General features: G+C 41.5%; 1 protein-coding gene across 3 annotated transcripts in view; it reads right to left on the minus strand.

The window, feature by feature from the left end:
• The window catches only part of Atf3 (Activating transcription factor 3), a 197,504-nt gene that overhangs the window by 57,939 nt on the left and 120,599 nt on the right, over positions 1 to 18,966 (minus strand). For all 3 annotated transcript variants that reach the window (XM_071584992.1, XM_071584993.1, XM_071584991.1), the window contains exon 2: positions 14,032 to 14,082. The gene's annotated coding sequence lies outside the window, so the exon portion shown is untranslated. The remainder of the gene's footprint in view (positions 1 to 14,031; positions 14,083 to 18,966) is intronic.

The following is an 18,966-nucleotide window of genomic DNA, read 5'->3' on the forward strand; positions in this document are numbered from 1 at the left end:
GTACAAAAAATTATTAAATAAGTGGAATTCTGTTTGTCCAAATGTTAGTTTTTTTTCCTGATTTTCTCCACGCTCTAAGTCGTACAGCAGCTGAGGTATATTCATTTTCCATCTCTTGGTCCTGGGTCCGATTCTCTGGAAGGATATTCAATCCGATTAATCGGATATCTAGGACATTTCATTTATGTCATTTGCCCTTCGAAGGTACGGGGTGCTCGAAACTTCTAAAGTGGTTCACCATTCATGGGATGTGACGCTATATTACGAAACTTTCTGCGCCCTTTGGGTAGGGTTGGCATGGTCATAATTAGTTATGTACAGGAGTTGGTACCTCGGGCAAGTTTAAGTTAACTGGGTGCCGGCATTTTGATATCAATATCTAGAACATTCCCAGGTATCGATATTTCGGCACTGGCATCTAGGGCAATAATCCTAGGTACCGGCTCCAAGGAGGCCCTGTGATCAGTTTTTGACCGCAATGTTAAGTGTTATTTAAAATCAATACGATAGATCTGGCATATATAAAGACCTGTGACAGGCATCTAAGTATTTCAGCCATCACCCCTATTGCCTAAATTAATCCCTAAAACTCTCTTTATGGTGAGTTGTGTTTGTTTACCTAGCTACCAATCCCTGGTTATTTGGTACATGAATCCTATCGGGAGAAGACGACCTCGACTGTTGAGCATCTTCCGTATTCCTTCAGAAAATCTGTGGAGTCAGTTCCGTTTGAATCGAAACCATCGATTTCTTCGGCTCAGGCTTCTTTCCTCGCGCAGGGATTCCTTCATTCGTTTCCGCGGACTCCTTGATGGCTCGTCTCAGCCATTGTCCGACCAGCCTGTCTCTTGTCCTTGCCCCTTTCCCCCGCCCCGGCAAGTTTCCTTCCTACTCCTCCCCCATCGTCATCCCCGCATTCATCAGCTATGGTTCAGCCAAGGACTTCATGCCCACATTAGCGCGAACACAGTCACTCGCACGCACGAACTCACACACATACTATAGTATATCAATCCACGCCACGTTTTCTCGCAGAACGATGGAGAGGCACAGAAAAGGGACGTCGTCAAATGATAGCCCTCGAGTGGGATTCGGAAGGGGCGGATGATGCTGGCTGTTTTGGGTAGGAGGGAATTCGAGAAGAGGACCTTAAGTGGATATGACTTTCGTGAGGTTTTTCTGTCGCTCTTCCCAAAACCTCCCCCCCCTCCAAACGCCCGATCTTATCCCCACTCCCTTCTTCGCCGCCCTTCCCAATCGCCGTCGTAAAAGTCTCATCGCGTTCACGGCCGCTCATGGGTCCGCGAGCTACTGCGGTGACGCGCGGACTTCCCGCTCTCCTTGATGGCCCGGCATTGGCGTATCTGTGTATTCGCGTACAGGTGGGCACCCTCTCGCGCTCAAAGGGCAAAGGCCCTTATGAGATGCCCAGTGAGAAACGTGTTTCTCCCGCAATTGCTCCTCACATCCCGGTATTACAAAACCCGGATGCGACGATTTTTTATTTCCATCTAGTATTTCCATTCGCCTTGTGATTAATTGCGATGACTTGTTCAACGTCAGGCTTGTTTTGAACTCATTACGATAGATCTGACGTCCAAACCTTTGACAAACCACCTTGATTCTTTCACTCACCTTCCTTAAAGTAAATAAGTATTGGTTATAAATTTATAAATATTTTTTGATCATGAATTTTACTTGTGCATGTTTGAACTGAAAAAAACGCCTAAAGAATACCTGTAACATAAGGAATTCAACAATGGTTTCCCGATCAGAAGTAGTGACTCTGCTACGTATTACTGATCATTCCCTATATGGAAATCACCTACTCATCGCCGCGGAAACCTGCGAACGAACATTCCCTATATGTTCATAAGTTTCAGTTTTAAATTTTCGCCGACGAAGACTAATTATGGCAAGACGTATCCATATTAGTCAAAGCTTTTCGCACTCGCAACCGTCTTGGTATTTTAGTCTAAATGTTTATCTATTCCCGTCGTAAAAAGTGGCCTTAGGTGATTATACCGAACAAAATTATGTCACGTTGGCAGAAGATGTGTCGACTATCATTGCCAGATTTATCAGTCGAAAGGGACTCAAAGCCCTTTAGACTTGTTGTATCCTTTCACTTAATTACCTTCAACCTCGGGTTGCGTTCCCAACTTGAATAGGTATGAATTATCGTGGTGCATTGATTGCAAGAGTGGGCGTGTGTTTTAAGCTTGGAAATGAACAGCCTGAATTGACTCTCGCGATGAAAGAGATTCCATGCTGTTCAAAAGATCAATGAAAATGGTTGAACAAAAAAATTCCCATCACTGGCGCATTTCCATGATTACTTATAGGGAACTAGAATCAACCATATCGAACTGGGCGCAGTTTAAAATATAATTACGCAAAAACACCCAGGAAATGAAATACTAAACGGTGAAAGGGAAGAATAAGGAATGTTTTAAACTTTCTTTTCCTCGGGTAGTCTGAGGTCCCCTTTCCCTCCGGAGCAGGTTTCTGTTACTCCCCGTAGGCAGTACTGACTGCAGCAGGTGGCTGAAAATAATGGCACCCGTTAGCCCTATATCTAATAAGCGGATAAAATTCGCTTTAACTTACGAAAACTCGTTTTATTGCGGATATTTTACTGTCCGAAAATTAGCACGGCATAGCTGTCTGCAGCCTTCTTAATATTTTCGGCGGATAGCGACACTCAGCCGATTTTCACAAAAAGAGCATTTTCAATGAGTTTTGTTTCCAGTATTGAACTATCATTTGCATGACAGGATTACCTTAACAGAGATGGATGAAATAATAATGTACCATACACAAAAATTACATCTACATACTTCGCAGTATTTTGTTTAAAACAAATATCTAATTTATTTCCTCAAAGATATAATAAGTTTATAAAAGTATATAATAAATTTTCCAACAGGCCAACAGTGTTAACCACCAATGACCTACTTTTTACAGTATCCTCCTAAAGATTTTAAATCGGATTGTAACCTCATTTTATTTGAAACATTTGAAATGCCTCAGTGTTATACATTTACAGGTTTTCATTTGCTCTTCATCCACTAACGCGCATCCTTATAAATATATTCAAAACAAGTTTCTGATCAAAAATGGGAGGCTGGAACGTAGGTGTCTGCGTCATCATGATTTATAGTAAAAGCAAATCACGCGCGTGAGAGCTTTTTCTGTAAAAGGTTTCGCAAGTTAAGGAATCTGAGCTTTTCCCTCACGCAACTAACAGAAGGCTTCGAAATGAAAGAGCCGTTGTGCCCCTTGAACCGATGGGGTCTATTTCACGGAATAATCAATGCTACGGCGAGATGAGGCGCGACGCAGATTCACGATGGCTAAAAATATGCTCAGGAGCGAAAATAAAGCGGCGGTAAAGCACAAAACCGGACGCGATAAGGTGAAAATAAACTTCCACCGAGTCCATTCATCTGAAGTCAGACTGACTATAATTAATGCAGCCTTCACTGATATCTTCTTGTCAGTGAACGAACGCCCTTTCATTCTCGTCAATTAGAGTTCAAGTCTGCCCGCGGACACCTAAAGTGCTTTCCCTCTTCCCTTCGACCCCCTTTTGCAATTCCTTCTCGACCAGCCGAGGCGTCTCAACACCTTATCTGTCCATCATGCCTTCAACCCCCCAGCTCTCTTCTCATTGGTCGAGAGATCTTAGCCCATCCTCCTTTCCCGCCCCACCTACCTCCCTCCACCCTTTCTCTCTCTTTCTTTCTGCCCCCCTCCTTTTCCCTCTTCTCACTCCCCTCCCAACCGATCCACACACCCACCCCCTCCTCCCCCATATAAAGAGACAGTAATTGTGCCTTATTAAGCCCTAAGACTACTCCCTACCTCCTCCCCTATTCTACCGGCAGGCCTCAACCCTTTCGAGATGGGTGGTGGGGGGAGAAGGGTACGTGATCCCTCGGAGTCGGTGAGATGATTGGTCGTCTAAAAGGGAATGCCAGCCAGCTCTCTCTCTCTTCCTCTCCCCATCATCCTCCCTCTTTTTTACGAGTAGAGGCATCCGAATTCCCTCCTCTCACACTCTAATCCCTACCGCCAGTGCTTCCCCCCTCCCGCCCTCCCCCAAAACCCCACCTCTGCTAGCCTACTCCTAAGAGATCGGCGCCAGACTTGAAGGCGCCCATGAAGTGTCAGCCTTCTGGGATTTCGGAACAGAGTGAGCTAGCCGACGGGATGAGAACCAGCACGTAGACAAATGAAAACGAGTGTATTTAAGCGGAATATTGAACCTGAAATTTTCGACTTAAAAAAATTCTTTCTCTTGATCGGAGTGGATTTCACTTGGGACACCATCGGCCGTCATAAGTAACGCGCTACTTTTGTCAATATATCCAATGATGTTACCTGCACGAATAACGTAAAGCCAGCGATGAATTTGCAGGGGAATCACGTTCCCGTTCTGAGTTCAGATGATTAATAGCGGTAAATTCCTCGGAATCGTCAATTTAATTCTTCCCTGTGCAACTGAGCCGTGATTATTGACAATCCAGAATAGTTAAGTGGCATCACGCCCAAGTTGTGATAACTACCTAATACATACTCATTTGATAAGAGAGCATATTAATTTCTTTTCTCCTCGTCCTTTTTGAAAAAATATCAGTGATGATAGAATGGCCTTGGATTAATGGGAAAACAAGGCACATTATTGAAATTTGGAATTGCATTTTATGTTATCTGTGCTTTGCAACGTATTCATGTCGTTATCATTGTTAACCAAAGATAAGAAAATGCTGTTAGCATTAATATTAGATATCATTATGGTATATATTTTCATATTCAAGAATGTGTTCTGGTCATTTCCAGAAGATATGAGTTTGGAATTGGTTTAGTGGGTAAGAGAAAAGCGTTTGCTGATAGTTAAAACAGTGATTGCACGTAGGTACTCTGAAGCATCGATGTATACATTCCGACGTGACATTCATTGAATTAACAGCGGCCTAAAACCTACAAAATGTATTACAAAATGAAAACCTATGTTTATGAATAATTGTTTAAAATGGGATTTTATTGGTATTTTGCAATTAGTGGAACAACATATGCTTAGTAAGAAGCCTTAGTAAGAAGAGGAGCTTGCTCTTTCCATTATTTTTATATTTCATTGCAACGCCAATTAGAATTGATGTTTGTAAGATTCCTGAAGGCGTTTCAATCGCTAGTTCTTCCGCATGCAACAATAGGTATTTAGAGCGTCAATTAACTAGTGAAGGATAAAATTATTCCCGTATTCTTCGCTCTTGCAGTTTCTCGCTTTGTGCAAGCTTTTAGCTTGTCTGACATAAATTTTAAATAAGTTTATTTGGCGACTCTATTGAGAAATTGTCGAATAATTCCTAAGGATGATTTTCTTCGGCCTTTCACGACCGATGATACACCCACGCCGTCATGGTGCGAGACCTGTGAAGCCTGGGTTGGGGGGCGTCTCCTTCCAATTTCGACGAGAGGAAGGCGCTACCCCGCGGTGGCGTCCAATCCGTCACGTTTTTCCGTTTCGGCCCTCACCATTCGTTCCGTTTCTTCATACCAATCGTCGTTCTTCTTTCCCTTTTGTTTCCTTTCCATGATTCAAAAGGACTTACGGAAAATTCTTTCCCTTTGGCATAGTTCGCAAAAACTTGAGAGATGAACCGAATTCGATCCGGAAGTTGCCTGGTTTTTTCGCTTTTGACTTTCTTTGGGGGTATGCATTGTTGACAAACTATCAGACTCAACAGGCCGAATCAGCGGCCGGTAGTGGTAAATATCGTCCAGTTTTAAATTCAGTTTCTCCTGATCGCATGAATTGTGGAGTGAGTAACGTTTCAAGAGCAATTTACTCTCTTCCGGAAGCTGATGCTGACCCCTTGACGTTTTTCTGTGAAGGTGGTAGATTTATATTTCTACGCATGTATCCCGTCTGAGATTCTGAGTAAGGGTCACTTTAGTAGCGATCTGGGGCATGGCAAAGCCAATGCAAAAATAATGCGATCTCTGAAAAATAAACTTCGTTTTTCAGATGTCCTCAAGCTTTATCCATTACGTATTGAATATTCTCAGATTCTTTGTCTGAATATAACAAAACATGGTGATAAACTAATCAACACAAACGAAAATTCTTTCTTGATGGCGACAAGCGACAGGCATTGTGATAATGGTGAGTAATTCCGTGAGAAACTTCTAAAAGCTCTGAGAAGTTGAACTAATTATTGCTACGTAAACTGACCATATTTTTACTGAATCGGAGCGAATAAAATGTGAACCTTTAATATTGAGTTTTTTAGATGAACTCACCATTATAGTCTGCTTTAAGTGAGTGTAGGCTTGGTTATTACGTGAGTAGTAAATTTTGAACTTTGGCTTGACCCTAATGCAGAAATTCACGACTCTCTTAAAATCTTTACCCCAGACTGTTAAGTGGAAACATGAAAATACTGTTATCGCATACTTTTAGCACGAGTGGTATTCCGAAAGAGGACTTCAGGGAGAGTCATACATTTTTGCTCTGTCTTTGGGATGCAGAAATGAAATAATTTAAAAACTATTACCTTCATTTAGCTACAACGGAACGTTTTTTTAGAAATATGTTCTAATTTAATCTTAAGTTAAGTATTTGTCCTAATTCACAGTTTATGATTAATGAGTAAAAGGCATGGGAACATGGATAAGAGAGGAGTGGAAAGTGAACTCTTAAAAGGCGGCAATCATTAATTCAATTCTATAATTACGAAGTTTGAATTTGGGGGCTATTAAGGCAACTCGTGATCAATCGAAATTTTATAATATTAGATTTATCGCTACTCTCCGGAAAGGACAATGGAAGAGAAGGGTTTTTCTAAGCTTAGAAAGAGGTTTTCTAAGCTTAGTGATGGTGGCAGCTGTTGTGAATGCAAATTGAATAATAAATGAGACAGTGAAAAATACTGAAGGGCGGAAAGGGAAAAGACTATATTGAAGGACTATACTGAAAATGAAGCCAAATGGATTGAATACAATTTAGTCACAGTTGTTTCGCTGAGGACGCAAAAGATTGTGTAGGCGGAAGGAATTTCCCTGAGAGGAATTCGAGGGATGTGTTAACAAAAGAAAGATGTAAGAGAAACGAGCTATAATGAAGTGAAAGTGATATCATTAGATAGTGAAGAATGGATCACTACGGTTAACCAATCTCTGCGTTGAAGTAATTTAATTTTGGAAGATTTCTTTTAAAAATTATCAATACGCGAAATGTTTTTCTACCGGGACAATTGTAGATGCGATGATTCTATAACAGTCCGTAATAATTTCGGGGATCAAAACAAAGCAAGTTGTTTTATTTTGCGTATGACGTAGGGTAGTGGCCTCACTGGAATGAAATGGATATTACAGTCTTCTGCAATCAATGTCCATCTTCAATTTTTGCGTTGTTATGGAGTAACTACCTTCATACACTTATGGGAAGGCCGATTATACTTTTATTTTAGAAGTATTCTCCTGTTTTAAGAGAAGGTGTTTTCAGTTCTCGAAAATAAGTCAATATGTTTCAAATTAGGGACATTATTCACCAACAAGGACTGAACTCTGAGAAAGTTGCAGGCTGAAAGTATCTTTCCAGAACTGCTGGCGGATATTTGAGAATTGAAAGACGACCCCGTTAACACAATGGATAATGCTCTCGTTGGATAAGTATTCAAAACTTCTCAGATTCCAATCTCCTCTCATACAAGATATTTTGTGTTGATTTTTACACGCCGACCACTGCTATTAGATGAATTCACCAATATTAGGTTTCAATTATACTCTTAAACAAATATTTTTATCATTGATTGATCACTCACAACGAGATTACCAAACCATCAATTCGGAGTCCCTCCAAATTTTATCCTTATCAGCTCTGTTGGTGAATAATATACAGAAATCAATTTCGCTCAACATTCACGTCACATTTTTCGTTGTTGAAAGTGGTAGGACCACTGCCGACGCAGTCCGTTAAGTGCGGTGTAGTCCCCGGATTAATTAAAATCATCCCAGGGATATTATGGTTGCAGGACGGGACTATCGGCTAGCAGAGTAAAAAAGGACGAAATTGAAACGTGACAAGCGAATTGATCGAGGGAAGAGGGACATGCAGGGGAATAAAAACGGAATGGTGATGGGTGGCGCCGTCACTCGGGCGGGCAGGAAGCGCGCGGTGGTCGTGGGGGCGGGGGAGGGGTTCGATTTTCGTCGGATGTTCCCCACGCCGCATCTCGGGCGCCCGTGATATCCGCCCCGCTCTCTCACTCTCCACACAACACAATCCCTTCGTGAGCTACGTCTCGCTTCCGTTTCCCAACGCGGTGATTTATGGTTTATGCCTTCACCCTACCCACCCGAACCCCCACTCCCATCTCTCCCCTCGGCGGGTGGGAATGGGCGGGAATACGATAGACGTACGTGAGGGAAGGGGAGAGATGGGTCTGGAGGGAGAGATTTGGGGGGGAGGAATCAAGTGAAATGAATGGGTGGAGACGGGAATGACCATATTATATAACATAAGTTTATTTTGGCCAACGATTAATTTGTTCGCCTTCCCTAGTTAGATGGGCTAAAACCGTTTATCTTCGAACTTTGCCTTCCGCCTCAGAGAAATTATGTGCTAAAAAGAGTACACATCCGAGCTCGGACGACTTTCTCATTTTAATTCCATCCTTAATTAATCTTAGTGCACGAATGAGCTGAAAATTTATCTCGGAAGTGACTCCTTGATTCATTTTACCAGTATCGGAGGTAAGGAAAAGGCAACATGAGAATACAACGGCCAAATTCAAACATGAATTGACTATGTCACCCAAAGGACATTTCAACTGGCATCTAAAAAACCGGCAAGAGTTTTAAGTACAAAAATAGAGACAACCAATTAGATTCTGTATATTTTCTTGAAATTAAATATTTGACCGATAGCTGTAATATCGTAAATGCATCCTTTAAAGAATGCGCCTCCATGCTTTTCGTATCCATCATTGAGATGTACGTATTTTCGCCTATCATACTCGGTCCCTTGGTGAGAGTTAGAAAATTTGGAAGGTTTTTATGTGAATCTTCATGTGTTACTCATCTGTTATATGAATTTTCATCTCGTTTTAAGAAAGTTAGCAACAATACCTCTCCCACCTGCTAGCGTGTACAAGGGAAATGTAAAACATGGAATAGTTTGCCATCGATCTTGCATGCTCCTTCGAGCCTATATATAGGTACATTACGCCCCATGTCAGCCTTTCCATATCTCCCCTCCTAATCTAAAAACTTTTGCGCGACCGACTTTTTTCATGCCTCCATTTATCAAATGTGATCGCTGAATGAATTGCGGAAGCATGACATTCACATAGCACAAGCTTGAGTTCTCCTGTCACTCATTCTCTCGCTGAGAATCTCACTTGCGTCCCATTTGCCGCTCTTGCACTGCACGTGGATTGGTTCTCTCTGTCATTCCACTGTCGACGTTAGTCGCTGAAGATCACCGATTATCAGATGCATCTTCTAGCTAATTTTCGACGCGGATCGAAAATTTTCTCTCGAATAATGCGGTCACCAAGTGCACGGCATGCAACTAACCATGAGTCAAAATAAACAACCTACTCTTCATATAAATATACAGGGCCTCGTCCTATACAATTGACGAATGGACAGAAAAAGGGCAATAGGCAAAAGAATAATATTCAAATGGCAATATAACTTGGGGATTTAAGGTAGAATTATTATAATCAGTTTCCTTACATAGACCAATTGCCATCTGTTCGGGTAGCTCTTAATCTTCCCAAGGACAAGGAGAACAAGCAGTATCTGTGGATTTCATAGAAGGCGCGTGACTGTTGAAGTCACTTTTGCCATTAAGGGTGGGTGAAAAATTACGCCTCGGTGGAAATAAGGGAGAGGATAAAAGGCGAAGAGATACTCCTCGGGTATTAACCAGCTTCCTAACTTAATGGACAAAATGGTTCGTATTTAACTTCACTTTCAATGGATATCTCTAAAAATTGCTCTCCAAGTCACTAGGGTCCAGAATAGCGACAAAAATATACCACCACCTTCGGGAATCAATCCCGAAACCTTGGTTCAGGAAACCCAGGCACAAGAACCGCTACAAATGGTACGTCTATTAATGAACGACGCGGATTCGACTCCCTCTTATCCAGGTCTCCGTTCGGACAAGATTCGGTGTGGACTAATCCCTGGTCAAACAACGACATCAGTCAACTGTAAAATATTATATTTTGCAGCTTTCTCCTAGATGTGAGAGAATTTCGGGAAAAAGGTATGGGGTAATAATTGAGATATGACTCAGTCTAAGAGGGAGAAAATAATGGCTTTATTTTTTTTCTAGAGAAATTCCCTAAAATATTTAACAGAAAAAATCGAAGCCCATAAAACATTAGACATGCACTCACTATCAGCGAAATACATAATTACGTCAAATTTATCCAAGCAAGAGAAGAAAAACATTAAATTTATCTATGTAAATATATAAATTATATATAATACATGAGCCTGAAGTGGTTAGTTAAAATGTTTTAATATTTTCTAGTTAGTGGTTTGATTCGTGTTCTGTTTTTAACCTTCTGAATATTTACTGTTTTGAGTATTTTTAAATTTTTTTCATTTGACTCGTTGATTTCATTTAGGCATCCATCGGGAAGAGATACATGTACATATATTGTGCTCAATGGGGTATTTATTTAACGAGGTTTACGGGACACAAATGGGTTAACACTAACGACTTCGGCTTGTGAAGCATGATTTTCTCACTCTGACGAAAGTGGAAAAATATCATTGCTCGGTTGAATATCCGCTCTCGTTTCGCCTGAAGCTATATAAATTTGGTTTCATTGGCCAGCTCATTTACGCGGTGAAAGGGAGATCCGTGGTCTTAATTCCTAACCAAAATTATATTTTCCCGGAGAATATACCCACATTCGTGTATAACTACAGTACTACTGCTGTAACTGCTGTACGTTCACGTTGACAGTTGTACGAGCCTCGTAACTAGGACTATAGACGCTGGCAAATACCTTTCCCGAAGATTATTAATTATTCCAGTGAAATAATTTAATTATCATAAACATCGTAGAATTGAGTAAAAATTTCATTGGCTCCAATTGGAAATTACTTAATGATTTAGGGTGAAGTGAAGGTTACTGGACGGGTGGATGGTGATTCGGAGGGTTTTGCGGGGACGTGAGTGGATGGAGAGGGGGAGGACTCCACGTCCGTCAGCGGCCGACGAAATGACGGCGGAGGCAGAAGGATGTAGATGGATGGGTCGAGGATGGAGTGGGCAAACAGACGGAGTTTTTTTAGGGAGTGGCGGGGGAGTGAAAGGATGGCACAAGGAGGTGTGTGCGACTTTTCCAGGCTTTTACATGGGTTAGGGGACGGAGGGGTGGAAGGAGAGAGATGGGGGAGATAGAAGGGTGAGCGCTGAGAGAAATGGGTGGTTTTTTTTGGAAGGGCGGAGTTCTTTTCGCATGGTCGCACCCTTCGTCTCCCCTCCGCCGGAGGACAGAGGGGATGGGTTAGGAGGGGGTGGTCGGTGGGTAGGGCGCGCGCGCGCCCCGCTGAAGGGTAGATTGATGTTGCCATACTCCGGAGAGCATGTACAAAAGGGGGAGGAGGGATCGCAGGCGGAGTTTAAGTAAGGATAGGGGGGGGGGGTGGGACAGGAGGGAGATTGCCCCACCGCGAGTCGTAATAGAGTGGCAGTTAATCGGAAAGGAACGGCCGCGTGGCGCTTCCGTCTTTAATCTATGGCGGGGAACATCGAAGGTCTCATTGTTCCGGGACGAAAGAAAATAAACTCCGATGAAGGGACAGAGGAGGGGCTGAGAAAGACACAAGACTAGGAGTTGGAAATCCATGCCATCAGGTGATCCTTGAGAGGTTGATTGAACGGAAAAATGTCTGCCCTTGTGACCACCGTCCGCGGAGAGAAGGCATACGCGACTGCTCTGATTGAAAAACACCAATGATTAATGCTTTATTAACATTCTGTATGAATTAACTGATGAGGGATTTCACTAAGACTTTTTGAGATATCGTTGGAGGCAGAGACTTGATTTCTTTTAAAAGAAGTATTTTCAGGAATTAGGCCAAATATTGTCTTTTTCAAAAAATATTAGGTGTAAAGTCATGAAATTATCATCTTAATGTCTTTAGTAGACTATATTTGCTAACGATTATAGTTTTATGATTTGACCAGAGACATTTTCGCCTTCATTAAATCCTCAGGAACTGAACACAACAGTATTTTAACAAAAGTGCAATAAAAGATTTCGAGCTTTGCCACCTTAAGTATTGCCATTGGCACCTCTGAATAAAGTAATCGAATCGTTTGTTTTTCTTTACTAAACAATGGCTCGACTTGTGAAGAACTCTAAATCACATTTGTTTCGTGGCATTTTGTATTTCCATCTCTTTCGTAACTTTGACTTTAAGTTGACGGTACTGCCGCTAAGACCCGTACTGAAATAATTTCTTGCGTTATGTTTTTCGAAGAGATTCTCTTATCTCATGAGGCAAAGGGAAGACCGCATTGAATTATTTTTCCTAACGCAGCAATTATTCAAGGGGAAAAAAGTTACTAAACGCCTTCCTTAGACTTCAAGTTAAGAGAATATATGTCTGGTCTATCCGTCCGGGAGACAATAGGCATTGCAAAGTGACAAAACAACAATCGGGACCGTCAAAGAATAACATGATCAAAGAAAAGAAAAAAACGATTCGAGGGCTTATCTTTGTTTATCAAGTACTTCAATTCGAAGACTGCTTGGCTCCGGCCATCCGTTCATCTCTATTCGATGATATTATCTTATACCCAGATAAACCTCGTGAACCGTATTCCATTCTATTTGGCCTCTATGTTTATCTGATCTTCTTCTTTGGACCTTTCCAACTAATCACCCTTCTCATGTCTCCTAAACAAATTCATTACCACTATGGAGCTGCCCACCTGGTTCTTCCTTTCCTCACAGAGACACATTGCGTAACCTTTTTTCCACGAGCTTCCTCGCTTCTTTCGTTTACCGCTACTGCCAATGGGTGAAATTTACCTAACCAGTGTTGAAATTAAGATTAAGATGTCGGGATAAGGTCGTAAGATGGATGAAGCCTTTTATAAAAACAGTCGACTCAACTTTAACGGATATCAAGGAAAGCGGTACAGTATAGAGAACGATGAGATGGTCTTCTGAAATATTCATGTTGTTCAATTTTAAAATGAGATGACTATTGTTTAAGTTCAATAAACCAGGTCGCCGATTCCGAAAACTTTCATCGTGATTATTTTTTTGCTCCACGAAATATCTCGCATTTTTGCAAATAATCTGATGACTTCACTAAATTTAATGTTGTGAGATTTTCTGTAGTTTCTTTGAATTTTAAGTCGCCAGTGCTTATTAAATATCTGTGGATTTTCCTGCACAATACGGGTTTCTGTTTCTATGAAGACACCACATATTTGGCATTCATACATTAGCAGGGTAAGAACTTTGCGCTCGTGCTCAAGAAACCGATCGATAAGAATTTTTGAAATGCCGTAGAAACAAATGTGTTACTTATAAAAATAAAATCGCATTGGTTTGACGAGATACCGGATCGTTTCTCTTCTAATATCTTAACACGGTTAGGAGTAATTAGAATTTAATAGAAAAACCTTAAAAGTCAAAAAGAAAATGAGTGAGAGGCACGAGGACAAAAATTGAATATTATTAGTGAGAATCAAAATGATTTCGTTGTTTTTTGGCGAGTTTCAACGCTCGAGCTAATTGTTGAAGCTATGATGAAAATAATACTTTATTGCAGAATAATTTTAATAAATTACAACCTTATGAAAAATTTAGAATTTTTCATGCGCAAAAATGCCGTAATACCATGCAAAACAGTTTGTATCCTAAAGCCAGTAATAGCCGTCGGCGTTCATTGTTGACATTCCTACGTACTTGTGCATGCATTACTAAATACCGATGTTTTAGAAAGCTTAGCATATCAATTATCAGTACTTACAAGGCTGTTGAAACGCACAAGGAAGATGTTCGCAGGACGGAAATAATTCTCCTGAAAAGAAGAAGAGCATATAGTTATATTTGGCTCACGGCGTAATTGGCTAAAATGTAATTTGTAATAAAAACATGATGAAAATTTTGATTTATCATTCTGCATTATAAATCTGAGGCTCGTGTTTTTCTACGCGATTCCTTTATCCGCTTTTTTAATGCCTAAGCATTGAATGTTGGGAGAAGAGGCAAAAAATCTGTTATCCTGAAAATATAATTGCCCGGAAATTGCAGAAATTTTCAGGGGTGAATTATTTTCGAAAATAATTCGTGTGATCCTCAACCACGTTCCGCGGTGAATGGCAGCACGCACGGAAGACTGATTACAGTTTCGGGAAGTGGTGTCCGCAAAAGCATACTTTTTTCATCGCGGAAAGGAAACGTTGGTTTCCTTCATGATTTGCTCATACTCCTCCACGTCTCTTTATGTTAATGTGAATTCATGACGCCGTCTTTTTGGAAATGAAAATAACGATTGATTTTGTTCAGTTAAGTTCTGAGTACTAATATTAATCTTCAAATTTGCCGTACGATGCCATAAATCCTCGCTAAAAAAAATCAGGGGCAATATTGTGATTTTGGTGCAAATATTTAAATTTGTAATATGAATGACGTTTCATTACGTCTGGGAAACGGGAATTAAAAGGTCCGTCGTTTCTTTTCTCCGAGGCTAAATCTAGGTACCCTCGGTTAAATAAACGAGGGCCGCATATTTACACCTAGACCGGCTGTACACCGTACGTAAAACAAATCAGTAAATGACCCTAAGTGATAGGTGAGGGTAGAGATCACCGATTACTACGCACTATAGGCGTGCGAAATACATTCATCAGGGGGTGGAGTTCCATTCCCTCAGCTGTTTGCGATTTCCCAGAAAGATATGGTAGCTAGAATACCTCGCAGATATTTACCCATTTATCCTTACCTAAAATAGGGCGTAAAACATTAAAGAGTTTGGTTCTTGTAGTTCGCATGCAGTTCACATGCTTTCATCTACTTTGGTGAAAAAACCTGACATTTTTGTACAACTTTGTCTCCCACTGATATTTTCACGATTTTTGCTAACTTCTCCATTATGTATACAATTTTACGAACCAAAGTGCGTGCACAAAGCGCTTATTATAGGCAACGTTTGTCTGGGTACTGGTCATAAAGGGATTGTTCATTATCTAGCTGATGGACGACATTGTTTTAAAGATATTTTGTCGTGGAAGAATATCTTTTGTGAGTGTCGTTTGCTCATCAGAATTGTTTTTTTCCGTGCGTGGGTGTCATGGTTTTTTTTAGACGTATGTATTACGAACACGTCAAGCACCACACTTGAGCGAATGTAGCATGCCAAATGTGAAAGTCAATCTGCCTTTTGCCGAACCTACGCCTCCTTTCTTACTTTCGTGGCACGTGAGTTACAAGCGAGTGGATCTTTCTCCTTCCCCAAATCACTCCCCCTGGTTTTTTTTTGAGACCTAATTAATCTGGAAATGTTGGAATAAGTTTGACACGCCCTTTGAGTCACCGACCATGTATATATTCTTAAATTCATACCCGCACTTTTTTTAAGACTCTGGTCAGGTGCTCAGTCACCCAAGACACCAAAGCCGTCTCTGACATGCCCTCTCACGGGCGCATGTGCATCAGATCAGGTGAATCATTTTTAGTCGCTGTCGTGCCTGTGTATACTTCGGGGTTGGTTTCTCTGGGTCAAGCGCTTTAAATTCACAAGTTCCCGTGAGTGTTTTACTCCGCTCTCGAAGGTTATTACAATAGTGACAGAAAAACATGAATATTGACGAATTCCTTTGTGAATGCGCGATGTTCGATACCTAAATTTTTGATAACACTTAATCATTTCTTGGTGAACTTAGATCATAATGGAAAAATGTTAGGATGTGGAATAAGAAAGCCATTCTTTTCGTGACCGATATATCATACTAGAAGCAGTTAATGAACGGGTTATTACCATGATTCTATTAAATAAGAATTACGATAAAACAAGCATGGAGAGCGAAGGTTGTTTTAAAAGCTAGTCGCAGAGTTAATTAGGCGTTGGCCAGAATTCAGCGGAATTCGTGTCTCTCACGAAAGCTGTTGCAAAACGCTATGATCTCTATTGTTCTGCTTTTATGTTGCGAAATGAGCTAGTTCTCTCCGGGATCACCGAAAACGAATTGCTATGACACAAACTCTGCGAAAAATGGTTTTTTTAATCGTAACCAATTCATCGTTGTTATCTATTGAAACTTTTTCCCTCTTTTCTCAGAACTGTCCCCAAAAACTCACGTTAATTTGGAACCAACACATTGCAATGCGTGAAAAGCCAGTCTGCAGCTTCATGACTCCATTTTAAATAATATTTCGTTGTCTTCCACTCCTTTCGCAATTTTAAAACAGGTGCATCTTGGCCATTTCAGGTCCTTTATTTATCTTTATTAGGAAATCTGCTCGGCGACCTTTTGCGAACCCCTCTGCCGCCGGCCGTTACGCCATTCATTCACCCAGCCAACTCTCGAGGCACCTCCGCCATGGGCATTCCTCGCTCATATATCGGTTCTTGGAAAATCCATCGACAAGTTCACCTTTGATAAATACCCGCGGAAACGTACTTCCTTAGGAGTTGCACACAAAACCTCCTGCCGCATTGTCCCTGCGGCTCGTCAGTACCGGACACCGCAGAAACCCCTTCCTTCCGTCGTTAAAAAAAATGCTTAGTATATTTTCACATAATAGTCGGGGAGATCGCGCGTCTCACGATCCACACGATCTCCCCCTTCTTCTGGATTTGCATTCCGCTCAAAACTCCCTTGCCGGGGAGAGTCTCCCTCCCAGAGAACGCACCGACACCCTTCCTTTTATCCCCTCTCCCCGTCTACCACCGTCTCCTCTTCCCTCCCTCTCGCCCCCCTCCCTCACCCTCACCCCACCACCCTCTGCTTTCTCCCCTCCCTCCCTCCCCCTTAACGTCCCCATCTACCTCCCCCCACTACACCCATTCTCCATCGCTTCCTAAATCTGCTTGTTATTCCAGATGCCGCCTTCGTCTCCCACCTCTCGCAGTCGGGCGCAGCCTTTTCGAGTCCAACCACCGCAACCAACCCTCTCTCCTTCCCGCGCCACACACCCCCCCTCCTCCCCACACCGCCTTCCTTCTCCCTCTCTCCGTCTCCCTCCCTCACTAAGCCGCTCCCACCTCCCCCTCACTCCTCACTCCACCCTCCCGTGCCGCGCCCCCTTTTTCGACCTCCACGACCTCATCCAGACCATCTATTTCGGGGCTTCTTTTTCTTCAACCTGTGGGTAGCGATCCCATGGGGGGGAGGGGTCGCTGGAGGACTGCTTAGTGGGCGAACGGTGCGAAGTTCGTGACCGAACCCGCGGAAATGTGGTCGGAGTATTTCTTTTTTTCCTACCCCTTCTTCAAATGTCCGATTACATATTCTCCGGGTTGTCTCAGGGACGTGTGTCCGCGTGTAGGTGCTTTAGGCCATGCAACGTGGCGGGAAGAAGAAGAGTGATAATATAATGGTGCGACTAATTTATGGGATGGATATGTAATCGGATTTATCGATTTGAAATGAAGAAGTTACGGCTTCTTCTGATGTTGAGCACCAATATGAAGGAATGGATATTAGAATTAGTTGGCTGGGGTTATACTTTAACCAACCGGTCGAATATTCTTATCAACTAATGTTTAATATTTTCCTCTTTCATCTGATGCGATTGTCGTAATGGGCGAAAGAGAAAAAACTATCCATTTCAAATACTTACTACACGCAGCTAATAGCTCATTATTCTGCAGTGAATCATTTGGACCTTAAGTTGATTTCCGCCTTCGAAATTGATTACAAAATGGTCGATGTAGCAAAAATTTGAACGATCTCAAAAGGTTACCTTGCGAAAATTTACCTTAAAGCATTTTATAAAGTGATTAGACTAAGTAGGTACATTATGAAAGCATGTTTGCCAGCCTATTTTTTAGGTCGAGATGCCAAGTGAAAGTATAGTTTATTGGCGTCACATTATATGCACATGATAAATTTTCAAGGAAATGTGATGTCTTGTTACGGTGATTTTGCTTTAAAAATGCTACATGTTTTTTCAAGAGATCCCAACGGCTGAAGTCATTTGTAAACGTGACCTGCATATAGTTCAACTTATGACAACACAAAATGTCGGAGAGGTGGGTCTTGAACACACGACCTTTGGGTTAGCTGGGTAATGCGACGCCATGAAGTTTCTCCGTCTTCGGACGACGCATACGTGAGGTTATGCCCCTAAAGGAAGATATCCAATTAGGTGGTGCTCGATCGCTATCTCTACGAATTCAGTGAAAGGTCTCGTGGCTAGACGATGTGTGATTAGATAATTGTATATAGAAATTGAAGAGGTATTTGATGATTAAAATTATGCATTATTTTTCGAATCAACACTGTATTTTTATATACAAGAATATTTTATGCTGCTAAAATATTGGCTCTATTAAGATAATGTAACTTATGTGACCTCAAGATCACTTTTTCAGCGTAGATATACGTTTTTGTTTTTTCTAACGTTTTATAAATATTCATTATGCTGATTTTCAACATCAGGGCTAAACAAATATTTATTTGGCATCAAAACATAAAGATGATTTCATTTGCTATTAAGGAAAGATTAAATGATTCACTATACATTGGGAACAGAAATTTTAGTGAAATTTGAAAGAACGTTGTTCCCGATGAAAAAGATCAATAGACTTGCAAGACGTACGAAGCAGGCATGTGGAGAACAGAACAGACACGACTAAGGAGAGGAAGGTATTTTACAAAAAGGTATGCTCTCTAATGCCAAATGATACAAATCTGGATGGTAGAAAGCCATTAAAATGCAATTTCACGCGCGAAATGTT

The sequence above is a fragment of the Hetaerina americana genome, unplaced genomic scaffold (genome assembly GCF_022747635.1).
Source record: "Hetaerina americana unplaced genomic scaffold, ioHetAmer1.1.p SCAF_2, whole genome shotgun sequence".
Taxonomy (NCBI): Eukaryota; Metazoa; Arthropoda; class Insecta; order Odonata; family Calopterygidae; genus Hetaerina; species Hetaerina americana.